This window comes from Neolamprologus multifasciatus, chromosome 4 (genome assembly GCF_963576455.1).
Source record: "Neolamprologus multifasciatus chromosome 4, fNeoMul1.2, whole genome shotgun sequence".
NCBI classification, from domain to species: domain Eukaryota; kingdom Metazoa; phylum Chordata; class Actinopteri; order Cichliformes; family Cichlidae; genus Neolamprologus; species Neolamprologus multifasciatus.
The window spans coordinates 13,857,599-13,871,642 of NC_140442.1; the positions used below are offsets into that span (position 1 = coordinate 13,857,599).

Below are 14,044 nucleotides of genomic sequence, written 5' to 3' on the forward strand. Positions count from 1 at the left end.
GACTTGTGTCTTGTGATTTGGTGCTCATTGTTTGCCGACAGATTATAGCTGCAGGAAATCTGACTTTTTACAAAACTGGCTGACAACAGGGTGTAAGCAAAGTCTACAGACAAAAGCAGAGCTCTGGTAATTATAACATTTTATCATATAATTTTATAGGTCTGTCAAAGAAAAATAATGTATCCATGCAGGCAGCCTCTTAAGAGCATTAATTGGTAGCAGTACTGGGATGGCGATCGGAAAGGGCTTGGTATGATTCAGCTGTGTGTCTCTATTATTTTCTCCACAGGTAGTTTAATGCTTTCCAACTACCTCTGAAGGATCAGCAATTTTAGCGTCATTGCGAGCAGAAGGGAATACTTTAAAGCAAGGTGCAGGAGAGCACGCTGATGTTAGCTGTTCTGCAGCTCCGATTTTTTTGTTTTACAGATACTTCGATGGCCCCCTCCCTTTGCTGGTGATTGTCCGGCACAATCGCACCCTGTGATTTAAAACTCTTCATTAGGTGTCAAATGTATTTCCAAGAAAAGAAAACGTTTCTAAAAACCATTTCTAGTGTTTTTTTCCCCACAAGAGGTTTGGAAAACATGCAATTCGGATGTCCTAGAGTGCAATGAAGCTGCAGCAGCTGCAGGGAACAGGTGTTTGTAGTGAGCACAGGGTGAAGGGTAATGAGGTCTGCAGCAAGTTAGATGCATAAAACACAAAAAGGCAACTTAAACAGTGCAATAGTGAAAGAGAAAGAAAAATATAACTTAACCTCAACGGGAGCCATGTTTTTGTGTCTCTGTCAGATTATAAGAGTAGAAGAAAGTAGCCAGTACATCTGGAAAAAAACAGACAGTGGGAAAAGAATTAAAACTAGAAGAGACTGGGTGTTTCCTTTTTTTCTTCTTCTTTTTTTCTTTTGACGTGGGCTAGATGAAGGAGAAATTTGAATCGCTCGCTTTATAGCAGGATCACAGAGTGGGATTTCAATAAATGGGTGAGTGCTGTGCCCAGGTACAGAGCCAAAAGTGCCAGACAGTACATCCAGCTCTCTCTTTCTTTCTCTGCCCTTCTCACTTTCTGTAACTTGCTGTGAAATTCCAAGTAGACGTCAGGAAATAAAGAATCAGTAGGGACACATTTGTTTTTCAAGAACAGAAAAGAAAAAAAATGCATGAATTGAACGAATAATTTTAATTTCTTGTTGTTTAACCCCTGGCATTGAAACTATACTACAGAACACTGTTTCTTCTGACGCTCTCATAATTTGCTTCTGTGGTAACGCAGCCCGGTGTCACTGACCACCAGAGAGTGACATGAAGCCCTGGGAAAAATCATGCCCCTTCCTGATTTATGATACCTGTGAACACTTCGAATTTCTCTCCCAGACGTGTCAACAAACATCACAGCACAGGTCTAGTTATGCGTGTGCTTATGTGCGCAGATCCAACGTGCCTGTTTAACACCTTGTCAAGGTTTTCCTCTTCTTCCTCGCGCATTCTCTACCTCTGCACATCCATGCTCAGTGTGACCTTTTGATCTTTGGTCATTGACCTCAAAGCCCTGAAGTCCCCTTAAAGGAGCCTCCTAACAATCTTGGAACATTTGGCTTCCAGATTTTTTTTTGTTTTTGTTTTTCCCTGAACCCTAATCTAAAATTGTTCTTTATTATGTTTGACAATGGTTTTGCTGGACATATTTTTACAGCTATGAGCCTAACAATGATGCATATCAAATGCAGCCTCATCAGCATAAACTATAAAAGTGGAAAACAAACTTGTTTTTCTACGACTTTAAATCAAATTTCATTGGAAATAATTCCATGAAAATACAAATAACATGTATATGCATGTATTATATGTGGTGGATATGTGGTTAAGAAAATGAACAGATGGATAGATATATATAGAAGCTATATAAATATTTGTATGAGTGTGTCCAATTTTACAAATAGAAATTGATGGGTCTGCTGCAGGCTATATGTATATGATAACATGGACCCAGGAACCTGCTTCCATGTGTCTAACCAGCCAAACTACACCACAAAACCCATGAGAACAGACTCTCCTGTAAGATCCAAGAATGCACTGTTGCATATAAATGACCCACAACAACACAGAAAGACAGAGAGCGAGAGAGAGAGACAGAGTGAGAGTGCAGGAGGGAGAATGAAAGACGGAGGGAGAGACAACAAAATACAGAGGAGAAAAGGGCCCCTTCCTTACTGAGGCACACACACAAGCACGCCACAGACACACACAGGCAGGCAAGTCTGTGAAATATGACAGCCCCATGGTGAAGAAGGTGGGGGTGAGGGAAGCCATATTGTAACAATCTGATTCTGTGGTCATTAATCGTATCCTGCTGTTCCAGTCTCCCCGACCGTGTGCGCTGAGCGTATGTCAAACACATTTCCCCTCTCGCGGTGGGCGCACTCCAAGCCTGCTCTAATGCTGCACAAAGACACAAACCCCGAGAGCTCCTGAAGGCAGACAGGCCAGATAATCTCCCCCTCGGACTCCAGCGCCAAGTCCAAAGCCAACCATAAAGACACACAGAGACACGGGCATACAGGGAATGTCCTTTGGCCTGGCTGCCTCCGAAGCTGCTATTCTATTGTCACACCAAATGCTATGACAGATAATATCATGAATGAAAAGGATATATTTCAGCAAACTCCTTTAGCTATGTCCCTACTGGCCTCATAACTAAGAGCTACTGTTTAAATGTACACTGTCTCTGTTTCTTTCCACATGGCTTTCCAAATAACTCTAATCCTTTCAGTACAGTGGCGTGGTTCAAGTATCTGTCCTAAGACGTCTATTCGATGAGATCAAAAGGATACTTAAATGTCAAATTAAGCTGGAAACAAAAGCAAAAGGAATCATTTAAGAAAAGCTTCCTTTATGTAACTGATTATAGTTTTATAGGTCTAGTATTCCAAGGCAATCCTAAAATCTATTCCTTGATAAACATAGACAATCTCTGGGCAACCGTCGGTATTTGGCAACTATAAAGTGGTCTATCTTCCTTTTATCCATCTCTCCCTCCATACTGCTTGTCTTGCTCCATCCTTTCCCCTCCTGCTGTGAGCTCCCTCATTAGGGAAGTGATGATGTAACCCCTCTGTTTCATCAAACGCTGTCATTTGTCATTATGACTGATAAGTGCCGAGCTGGGCCAGCCAGGAGGAGGAAGGGTCTCCCTCTGACCTCCTAGCTGTGTCACTAGCTTCGCCTATCAATACAAAGTTCTATCACTTATCTGCCTCACTGCCCATCTCAATGCCTAAGTGCACAATGACAGAAGAAATGAAAAAGCTAAAATGCCTCCAATACTGTTTCCTGGCATCAGTACCAATGCTGTCAAATGTAAAAATATGACAAATATTGTCATCATCTCTCAATCTTTGCATTCCCATATTTTAAACTAGGTCTGAAAACATCTCTGAAACTGCACCGGATTACTATTGCCAGGAACCTGAGAAGCTTCTTGACAGACAGAGTCTCCGGAGCAATGGAAAATCTGCCTGAAACCTCATCAATCACAGAAAAGGAGATTGGATGAAAAAAGTGCTTTTCATCAACTACTTTAAGATCCTGACAAGATAATACATTGTGAAGTTGTCACAAATACTTGACTGAGGACACATATTGATTGCAAGCCTAAGATTTTCCAGACTGCAGCTACTGTAAATGCTGCTATTAAGAGAAAATCTATTTTATGGCTTTCATTAGAGTAGTGGAAATTGTCAACTTTGTAGGATGAAGAATGCCACATTTATCCGAGTACATAGTCGTTTCCTGGATTTTCCACATGCGACTCTGATTCAGTTGGTTTAGGAAAATGAACCACGTCAGAAACAAAGAGTGATACATCAGTAAGTAAGACTTGAGTATCTAAATAAGACGACAGTAAGAAAATGAACAATGAACACTTGGTGTATGAAGACACACTTAAAGTGATCAGATTAATTTGCCTCTGGTCAAGGGATGAGTGTAAGGAACTGGAGATGTCTTGACAGAACCCTTGACCTGTGGGTCTCGGTATGGGTGGGTGCTCGTCAGTAGGGACAGAAGAGTGGGGTGATTGATTGAGTTTCTGTTTGTGGGCTCAGCTGGACATCCTGAAGAAATTTCCCCATCCATCAGATCGTCCAGAGTTGGGAAGGTCTGTTTCCAGATGGGCATCATTGTTCCTGGGCCACCCTGACAGACATTTGAAGGACCCTGCGAGAGCCAAAATCTTGTTGACAGCAGCCACAGACAACCACAACATCGGCAACTGCGCCTGTCTGTCAACAACCTTCAAAAGTTGTGGCTTACACCACCCTAATCGATAACATGCACCAGATAGGACATGTAGAAACAATAAGTGTCATTACAATTACAAGCCATAACTCAGTAATCATGCACAGAACGGAGATAAGAGGTAGCAGCAATGGTGCCCTGGCAATGATCGCTGTGTCTAGTGACCAGTGAGGCGTAACATAGAGACTTAATTGTGGTGCGAGGCCTAATTGCATGGTCAGGATAGGGGGTAATGAGTTAATCCCAAGCCAGTCATCCATGATGAGAAGAAACAGGTCCCTTGCACAGTAATTACACGGATGGTCATTAACCTCTATGCTTCAGGACATGAGAGAGGAGGATGTCTTTTGGTAATCTTTTTTTGCAGTCCAACCTGTAAGCATTTGGACAAGTATACAGCCTTTTGTACTTGATCTTGAGTATATTTGAGTCAGTTTAATTGCATCTAACATATAATCTAGGGAGGATAGATGTTCATTCAGGGAAGTAGAAGTACTCCTGTCAGTTTGCAAGTCATTATGAGCTATTCAAGAAAAAGGACCATGTAGATATTTAGGGGAAATAATAGGGATGGAAAGCATGTGATCCCACAGTTCCACTGCAAAAGGCATAACATTACTGTCTATTGGGTGCTTTCCTCCATGTGGATCCAGGAATAGTATGTCTGTGTTTACATGAGCTGATCCCCAAAATGTGTCCAGAGACTTGTTTTCTGGCACTGCAACCGGCAAAGGCAACTGGCAAAGGCAACTGGCAAATCAGGGCACCCTAATGGAGATCCATTAAGGCCGTCTTCACAGTGACACCAAGCAGACCAAGAAACACCCATGCACTTTGATCCATGCACTTAAACACGCAAAGCACTATGAAAGATTCCCCGCTTCATATTTTCATAATTGTTGGAAGCTACTTAAGTCAAAGCCAAGTCAGCAAATTTTACCTGGCAACGTATGAAGAGAGCCATTTGTGTGGAAAAGTGTATCAAAATTTTTCTTCAGTGTTTGCTTTACAACACTGAAGAAAATATGAAGGTGTCACATTGAGGTGGTAGAATATGAGCTTCTTTGTCAACCTTGGACTGAAGAAAGTGTCAGTTCACGTTAACAAGGTGTAACCATAAAGTCTCGTAAGTTCTGCTGCCAAACTAAATTCTAGTGTGGAAATTAGACCTGGTACGACTGACTGAATTACTTACAACTTCCTGTTAAAAAAATGAGTAAACTTTGAGCACTAAGTACTTTTGGGGAATTTAGTGTTGGACACAAAATAAGGTACATTAAACTGCTTGAGGGATTTATATTAAAACTACTAGAGGGATCTCACAGTCACGGAAAAAATCTGCAATTTGGACAACCTACAGTTATCACGCCTTTCTCCTCTGTCTTCCTGATAGCGGTGCCTTAATTTATTGGAGATTATGTATCTGAATTTCAGGAGTGGGACCACGCCTCCAAACATGCTCCTTCCGGTTGTCATCTACATAGGTTCCCCCAGTTCTGCAAGCTGTTCATTCTCGTTTACGTGCTCCACCCTCTCTCCCTCCTTGTTCCCAATTCTTTAACTCTTTCGCTCCTATTTAGTATATGGGGATCTGCCAGGCCCGGGAGCTGTCGCCAGTCTCCTTTAAGGCCTTCCCCAAACCGCAGCTCAATTCATGTCCAAGCATTCACCTTTACCTACTAAAATGCTGTCAAGCCTAAAATGAGGACGTGGGCCCAGCTAGTGAAATACATCATTTCACGATCAGCTTAAACACCCCTTCCGTGGATGTTTTGAGAATGGGGGCTCTCCCTATAGTCTACTTAAATAACCACTTCTTCAGTAATGAAAAGAGATCCACTGAAGGATCTACTACACTGATATCTCCTTTTCTACTGGGGCACCTCTGTTAGTGTCCCATCCTTTCTGTTTTCAGAGGCTAGACAGGATGGGATGTCATGGCAGAAAACTGCCCATTCCCTGTTGACTCAGAGCTGGAAATGAGTAAGCTGAACTCAGACCAAGTCTCACTAGGGACCAGCCGCACCTCACTTCAGACATCCAACCCTTGACATTCTTAAAAAGTCTTTGGTTATTAAGGAAAACAAACAAGGACATCAGACACACACCTCTCTGTGTGATACTGCCCTGGGTTAATCACAAAATCAAGTAAAGCTATGATAATTTTTAACGTTTCGAAATGGTGACCACCATTTAGTCTATGAAGGAATGTGAATTTGATGCCAAATAATATTTGGAGTAAATGAAATGTGTCTATTTCACATGGAGGCTTTGCAGTTTGCTACCCCAGAAGGTAGCAACCTCACAAATATTTGCCTCAGTGCAAGGGGCTGCACGGTGGGATGTGATTCTCATTCCATAGGAGGGAGCTCTTTCACCCCTTCAACCTACCCCCACATCCTAAGCTCCTATTCTGCTTCCTTCCCTCCCTCCCATCTTGCCACACATCATTGCCCCACTAAACGCTGACAATTGGTGACAAATGGACTGCACTGCACACTGCGCGTCAGTTGCCCCAGGAGACAGTGGCAGACTCAGGGTAGCGAAGAAGTGCAGAGGAGGAGGAAAGGAGCAGGGAGCCCTCGCAGCAGCAGGGCGCCTGGCACAGGTGGCTGAAAATCAATACAGATCCGGCCACTGATTGGGCATGACAGCACAAGAGCAGTGGAGTGTGGGAATCCACTGAGTACCACACACAGCAGATTTGGATGATGGAGGGAAAGAGAGCAAAGAAAAGCCAAGGGGAGAGGGAGGGGAAAAGAAACATTATTCCACATTATTGCAACTAGGGCAGTCCCATTTAAAACATACTCGTTCCAAACTTTGTCTTGCAGCATGAGTGAATGATTGAAGTCATTAGCAGGAGGGAGAATGGATTATGTCAGCAAAATACACAACTGATTTGGAATGACAGCATTTCAATGAAATGATTCAGCAGCATCAGCCTTGAACTGCAATCCAGATATATGACATTATCAAGATTGATATCACACACATAGGATAGCATTTAACAACAATGGCTGAAGTGAGCCTATAGAGCAGAGCTAACACACACACATGTGCACGACATTGCTGTTCTGAAAAAGACAGCTTTGAGGACACTCAATGCATGTGTCTGTTGCTGCTATTAAGCAACCAGCATTTGGAGCAGAGCTAATGCTAACCAAGCAAGCCACCCATTTTCTAAGAAGCTTATGCAACCACAGAATCTAGCTGTTGTGGGACAAGAGGCAAAGTACTGCTCACCAGTCCATCACAGAAGACACACAACCGCATGCATACATTCTACAGCCAACTTTGAATTGCCATTTACCCTAACGTGATTAACTAATGTAGGACAAATATGTCACTCAACTTCACCCAAGAGGTCCAAATCAGGAACTTTCTAACTGTGAGGCAACAGTGCCAACTACTGTATCACCCCATGACAAACGAAAGGAAACTCCTTTTCTCTGACATAACCTTTGAGGTGATAAATACTCGGTGGGACGGATGATTGTTATTAAAGAACATCACACGTCAAGCGCTAATACCTTTTCCTACATTCAATCTCACTTTAAAATAAACTTTAGTGAGTAAATGAGCTCCGAAGGTTTCCCGCCGAGGTGCAAATTTGTGTGTTGGCTGAATGGGATGGAGATGGTTGTGGTCACAGTAGTAAATTTTGAAACCTGGAGTAAAATTTGTCAGCCCTCATGGTCTACTAACAACTCACAAATTTACCTCTTTGGCTGCAAGTCTGACTGTTATGAAATTATAATGGAAAATAACCTTTAAACAAAATATGAGGACAGCATTTTCAAACAACTTTATGACTGACAGTCCACTTCAGCAAGTTCCTGTTATCCACTTGCCAAGTCTGAAGCAAACAGTAAACCATAGAAAAGAGAGACCTTGTCGCACATACACTCATACAGAGAATCCCTTATTTGTTAAATAGATTACATTCTGACATGGCGATAAGGTATACTTAATAAAGAAGGATGCAGTTGGCATTTGGGCAATTCAAGTTTTGCATATTTCTATAGCTTATGTAAATAAATTACACTCCCAAAGTAATCACACTGCTCAAGTTAACAATGCAGCTGCTGATATGTTGAGCATATGTTCCGGTTCAGTGCAAATAACAAGGATTCATGTATTCATACATACAAAACCTTAATGACTTTCTGTCAAACAAACTCTTGTTGGGCATTCCACAAATTTCACTCAAAGCTGAGTGCATGAAAAACTTTGTCACATTGACCACTTCACTGCTGCTTGGCATAATCATGTGACCAGATGGATCTGCAGGCCAAGAGAGATGCAGGTCAGTGAAAGAAGAGATGCAACAGCAACAAATCTTTAAAAACTACAAATAAACATTATCTATCATAAGAAGACATAAAATATATTATCTTATAATCACAGAATTATCAAAAATGATGTGACTGAGTCATTTCAGCAACTTGAAGAACTTAATAAACTTCATCCCCAATGGGAGAGATTTTTTGCACTGTCAGAAAAGGTTTAAACTAAGTTTGTAACCTTGCCTTAACAGTTTTCAAAGCTTAATTAATGTTACTAACACATTATAAGCTGTTTTTGAACATTTAATTTAGTCAAGCTAGAGGTTCATGTTATTTATTACCAGTAAGTGTATAGTGCAATGTACACTGGTGCATTGAAGTTTACCCTGTAAAACATCCCATTATTTTTCCAGTGGTTTAAACAGCTTTTACTGAATGATTGAATTACTCCAATATTAAAACTCATTGTGTAACATAGAGTAATAGAGTAGTATCTATTTGAATTGAACTTTCCCTTCTTCAGCTTAGAAATCACAAGGCATATATTTTCAAGTATATACATTTCTATTTGATTTTGATGAATGGTGATTCTTTAATGAGTCTGATGCACTGGCAAACTTAAACTTGACATAAAAGAACTTGGGTGAGTGGCATTCCCACCCTCGTAACCCCTGGTGAAGGACCCCTCCCACATATGACAGTACAAATTAATCACGACAATCCCAGACAAACCCTCACCCATCATGCAACAAAAGATTTTCCCTGGCACTGTATGGCCCCCTCCAGGCAATAAATTACATGTGTGAGTGTATGTGCACATATGAATGAAACATTCAACAACGGCATCGCATGTCATAAATTTTTATTCATGCATTAAATGTTTCATTTTATTTATTTAAAAGGAACAACGCAATTTAATATAGATCCAATATGAAGCATGAAACTGATGCGCTGCACGCAGAGTTTATAGCTGTTGCTAATTTTCAGCTCTTGCTGTCCCTTGTTAGGCTTTACATTCGCAAAAGACTCAATTAGATAAAACCATTGTACACTAAGATTATAAAACTACAAAACTTGCACATGAGCAAATATCTGTGTCCCACCAGCAATGTATGCAGAGTGCATGTGAGCATTGGGTTTGTAAGCGTGTGTGTGTGTTGACACATGCATGTGGAGGAAAATTTTTTTGTGCAAGTGTTGTGAGTGGGGATGGGGGGGGGGGGGGTCGCAGCAGGGGACCGCGATCAGCTGTGTGCAGGTTGCCGTCTTTGAGCTGTGGCTGGGTGGGGGTGTGTGGACATGTCGGCCCTGTGTGTGGGAACCCTGCGCTCCTCACTTCTCATACATTGTTCTCCCGTTCCTACAAACCGTTAATGCCACAAAAGATGCTCAGCCTATTGTGGCCCGGGACAGCTGAGGGAGGGGGGAGGCCAATGGAGCGAAGGCAGGCGAGGGAAGAGAGGTCTAGCCAGACCTGAGCATGGTATAGATGTTTTGGTTACCGGCCCACCTTTTCTCTCCTCCCATCTACACTCCTGCCCTCCTCAACTATCCTCTCTGCTTCCATGCTCTCTCCTCTCCTGTTCTCTCTCCTCTTTGCTCCCCTGTGCTCCCCACTCCTCTTCTCTTCTTTCCTCTTCTCTCTTCACTCATCCTTGCCACTTAGACCCTCTTGAGAGGATTTGGCTGGGCCGGATTTGGAAGGGGGGGGGTGCTTATCATACAAAAGAATTAAACCAACTCAAGGTCCAAGCTTTCTCTTCCAGTCTGCAATGGCTAATCTGAGAATCTGTGAAGGAGGGCTTAGGTGATGTTATATTTTCATTAGACTAGATGGCAAACAGGCCACTAATGGTAAGAGCTGTGGGTACCATTGTGATGCAAATGCTGATTATTTCTTTAATTAAAGCACTGGAGGGGGGCAAGAGGGGAGAAGGGGTGGAGTTGACACTGATAGAACTGCATGTACTTACCCCTACTAGACAAGAATTCTCACGTCCGGCCCAGACTGGATATCTGGGGCTTGGGGGGCGGGGGGGTTTAGCTGGTTTGTGAAGTACTGGGGATTGAGGCTGAGTCTTTCAGTCTGTGACCCAGGGTTTTCATATATATTTATAATGCCTGAAGGCATACATTTTTCTGAACCTCAAACAAGATCTTTGACTCAGTTACAAGAAAAGCTGACTAACTACACATCCAACAATACGTAGAATGCATAACCTGCACTGACAATGCCTATTGAGCATTTACGGGTGAGGTAATATCTTACTTATTATGTTTCATATCCTGTCTGTACACGTGTGTGTATATTATTTTTATTAATACTATTCTATGCATTTTGAAAGGGGGATTGCTTTGAGCTGAACTGGAGCTGTTCATGAAAACAAATAAATAAAAACAACTGATTGTTGCAATGCTTGTGCGGTAGGAAATTAAGAGACATTTGCTGATGGCTTATACCCATTCAGATAATGTGCATTACAAAGGAAGAAGGTAGAAAAACATTCACTGTTGTGTAGAGGAGCCATCCACCCTAAGGATCTGTACTGTTTGTCCTTGCCATGGTTCTGGTATTCATGGGAAGTCTCTAAGGCTGTAGACCAGATGTGGTCCTAAAGTGACTGCGTAGCATGACAGGAACAACTGTAGGCACTGGAGACAGACGGAGGGAGACAGAAAGAGAGCGGTGGGTCAAATGGGTGCAAGAAGTCTCCCAAAACACCTCAGATGGTGGGTGAAAACTGTGCGTATGCATCGTGATTGGTGGTGAGTGAGCGCTGCTGCTGCTCATGACTGTTGAAGGTGAATATTTGGAGGTGGTTGAGGGCGGGATAGGAAGGGGTGTGTGAGGAAACCATGAGAATGTTTTTTCTCTCTCTTGGCATAGCTGTGCTGCTCTCCAGGACCACGAAGTGTTGCACCCCTGCAGCTTAAGCCTCTGTCTCTTTTTGTCCTCAGCACAACAGCCTGTGGCATTCCATGGCAGCAAATCTGGCTGTGCTGTCACATGGGGGAGATTAGCCAAACTAAGACCTCAATAGAATGCTCACTTTACTCACCCATTCCAGCAGTGGCTGCCCCCCTCCGCTACACCCCCACTTTCCAGGGCCCGAACACCCTCACACACCCAATTTAACCGTTCCTCGTCTAGACAGAGTGCAAAGCGATTATTATTGTCATTATTAAGACTTATAAGCAATGCCCTTTTTGGTCATTGTCACATTCCCAGCAGTACACATGAGCTGCCAAGCAATGAGCCCTATTTCCCACTGGGAAGGAAACTTCCTCCATGGTTGGGCCGGTGCAGCAGACCACCCGGCCAACCTTCAGCTTCTGGGAGTAGATGCAAATATCTTGCAGTGGATTTACATCTATTTCCTATCTATTTTCTTCTCTAACTGTGGCTTCTCATGGCTTCTGGCTCCTCCGGTCCACCTCCCTTTTATAATGTATTTTTTTTGGGCTTGGTCACAGATATTTCACAGGATTATTCTTGCAACACCGCCACTACCCACACTATCCTCATCTGGCTGGGGACACTGGGAGGAGGATCTTCTGGGAAACAAGGCTCAAGCAAGCAAGAGAGGTTTGTGGCTGCTTGAAGGGACCCGGGCTGAGCAGAACTCTCTCCTAGGGGGTACTGCAAGAACAAAGCCATCTGACTACATTTACAGACAAAGAGAGAAACACATGTGGTTCATGTTTGTAGCATGTAGGACTTACACCATTTTTCCCTTTCTGTACAAGCCCTTCAGGCTCATTTGCATATGCATTCATGCCCAAATGAGAATTATTAGATTAAGATTTACGAGATTCTCTCTGATTTTCTTTTTTTGACAAACATCTTGCATCAGATTGGAGTCAATACACTGAAAGAGGACACTTCACATATTATTATAGTAGACAGAATCTGATCATGGTTATGATTTGAGAGTTAAGCGCATTGGTACAGTTATTGGCTAAGCGAATCACTCTTTCTTTTTTGGGTTAGTTTTACAGTGCTGGGGAAGACTGAGCTTCATTAGGCCCCGGAGCTGAGGCCAGAGCACAAGTCTAAGTTTGCAGGTGGGGATTGGGGGCCACAGTACAGCAGCTCAGAAAATAATTAGGTTTACTTTCACATAATGGTCTACTGGTCAGATCAGCACCATTGCTAAGCACAGGCAAAAAGCAATTTTATCGCTTCTACATAAAAGGATCTAGCTCACCGCCTCCTAAAATGGATGTCATTAATAGACCAGGTCTGGCTAAAAAGGGGTGAGGGCAGGGACATTGCAGGCAGGGTGATAGCCAATAGATTAGCAAATGATATATGGGCAAGAGCTGCACCTTTCAAACTGGGGAGCCACCTATGCTGTGCCTCAGTGGCACTGCCTCCACCTGTTTTGCATTACAGGCAGGGCAAAAGAAATGGTAAACCTCAGACCATATGGTATATCTAAAGTCATATATACCTAAGTTGATGCATGCATAAGAATATAGAAAATCAATGCTGCAACTGAGGATAGTGAACATTTTTACTACCTATCTAATCTCCTTTTCCTTCCAGTACCAGTTCAGTGCATGCACTTTCTCTGAAGAGTTTAGCTATGGGCAGATAATTCACTAACATTGTGCACCACAAATAACAGCTCACTGGTTACTGGTTTCACCAATATGTGTACATTAATTTCTTATAACATCACCATATTTTAGATTCAACTTTAAACACACCATGCAGGCTGACTTTGTTTATCCTCATCTTTCGGTCTGCTGCCTGCTATAGTCAGAGATGTCTGCCAGCTGCAGCCAGCTGTAGCCAGCTCAGCACACTGCAGCCCAGCATAGTCACGGCCAAGCCTATGCAGGCGTGTTGCACCAGTGGGCCTGCTGGCATTAACTGGACAGATTAAGTCATGCTTTTACACTTGGGAGATATTGCGAGTCCCAACAAGCATTTATGCCACTGATGATCTAACACACCCAATGAAAGATAGCACCAGCCACTCACTGAAATTAAGTAATTCCCATAATATCTCCTACTAATGGCCAAAAATGACTCCTATCAACTTCAATCACAGAGCTAGGCTTGGCTCTGATTATGAGCCAGATATTTCAGTATCTTTTTGGAATAAAATGCTGTGTTGTAAAAAAAAAAAAAAAAAAGTAAAACTGATAGGGCTAATATGACATTAATAGCTATGGCTCACTGCAGTGCTGGGGGTTATGGGTGCATAAATGATCAGAGTTACGGTGCTCTCTGTCACTAAATGCGTATGGCTTTTTGGGTGTGTGCCTTCATCTTTCACCTCCATGAAAAATAAGGCGCCAGAGTTAAGTTTACCTCTCTTTGTCAGGCTTTGGGTTCCTGTCAAACAGACAAACCCTAATCACCTCCTCTTGGCAGTTGACCCAGTTAGGCTGGCTTTGCAACATGGAAGCCTTGGGCATATCCAGCACATCCATTATGAATTAATC

At 42.7% G+C, this 14,044-nt stretch overlaps 1 protein-coding gene across 16 annotated transcripts in view; it reads right to left on the reverse strand.

Moving 5' to 3' along the window:
• The window catches only part of LOC146520023 (uncharacterized), a 170,528-nt gene that overhangs the window by 26,350 nt on the left and 130,134 nt on the right, over positions 1-14,044 (reverse strand). For all 16 annotated transcript variants that reach the window (XR_014873925.1, XR_014873926.1, XR_014873921.1 and 13 more), the window contains one exon: positions 1-14,044. This exon is cut by the window's left edge; it is cut by the window's right edge. The gene's annotated coding sequence lies outside the window, so the exon portion shown is untranslated.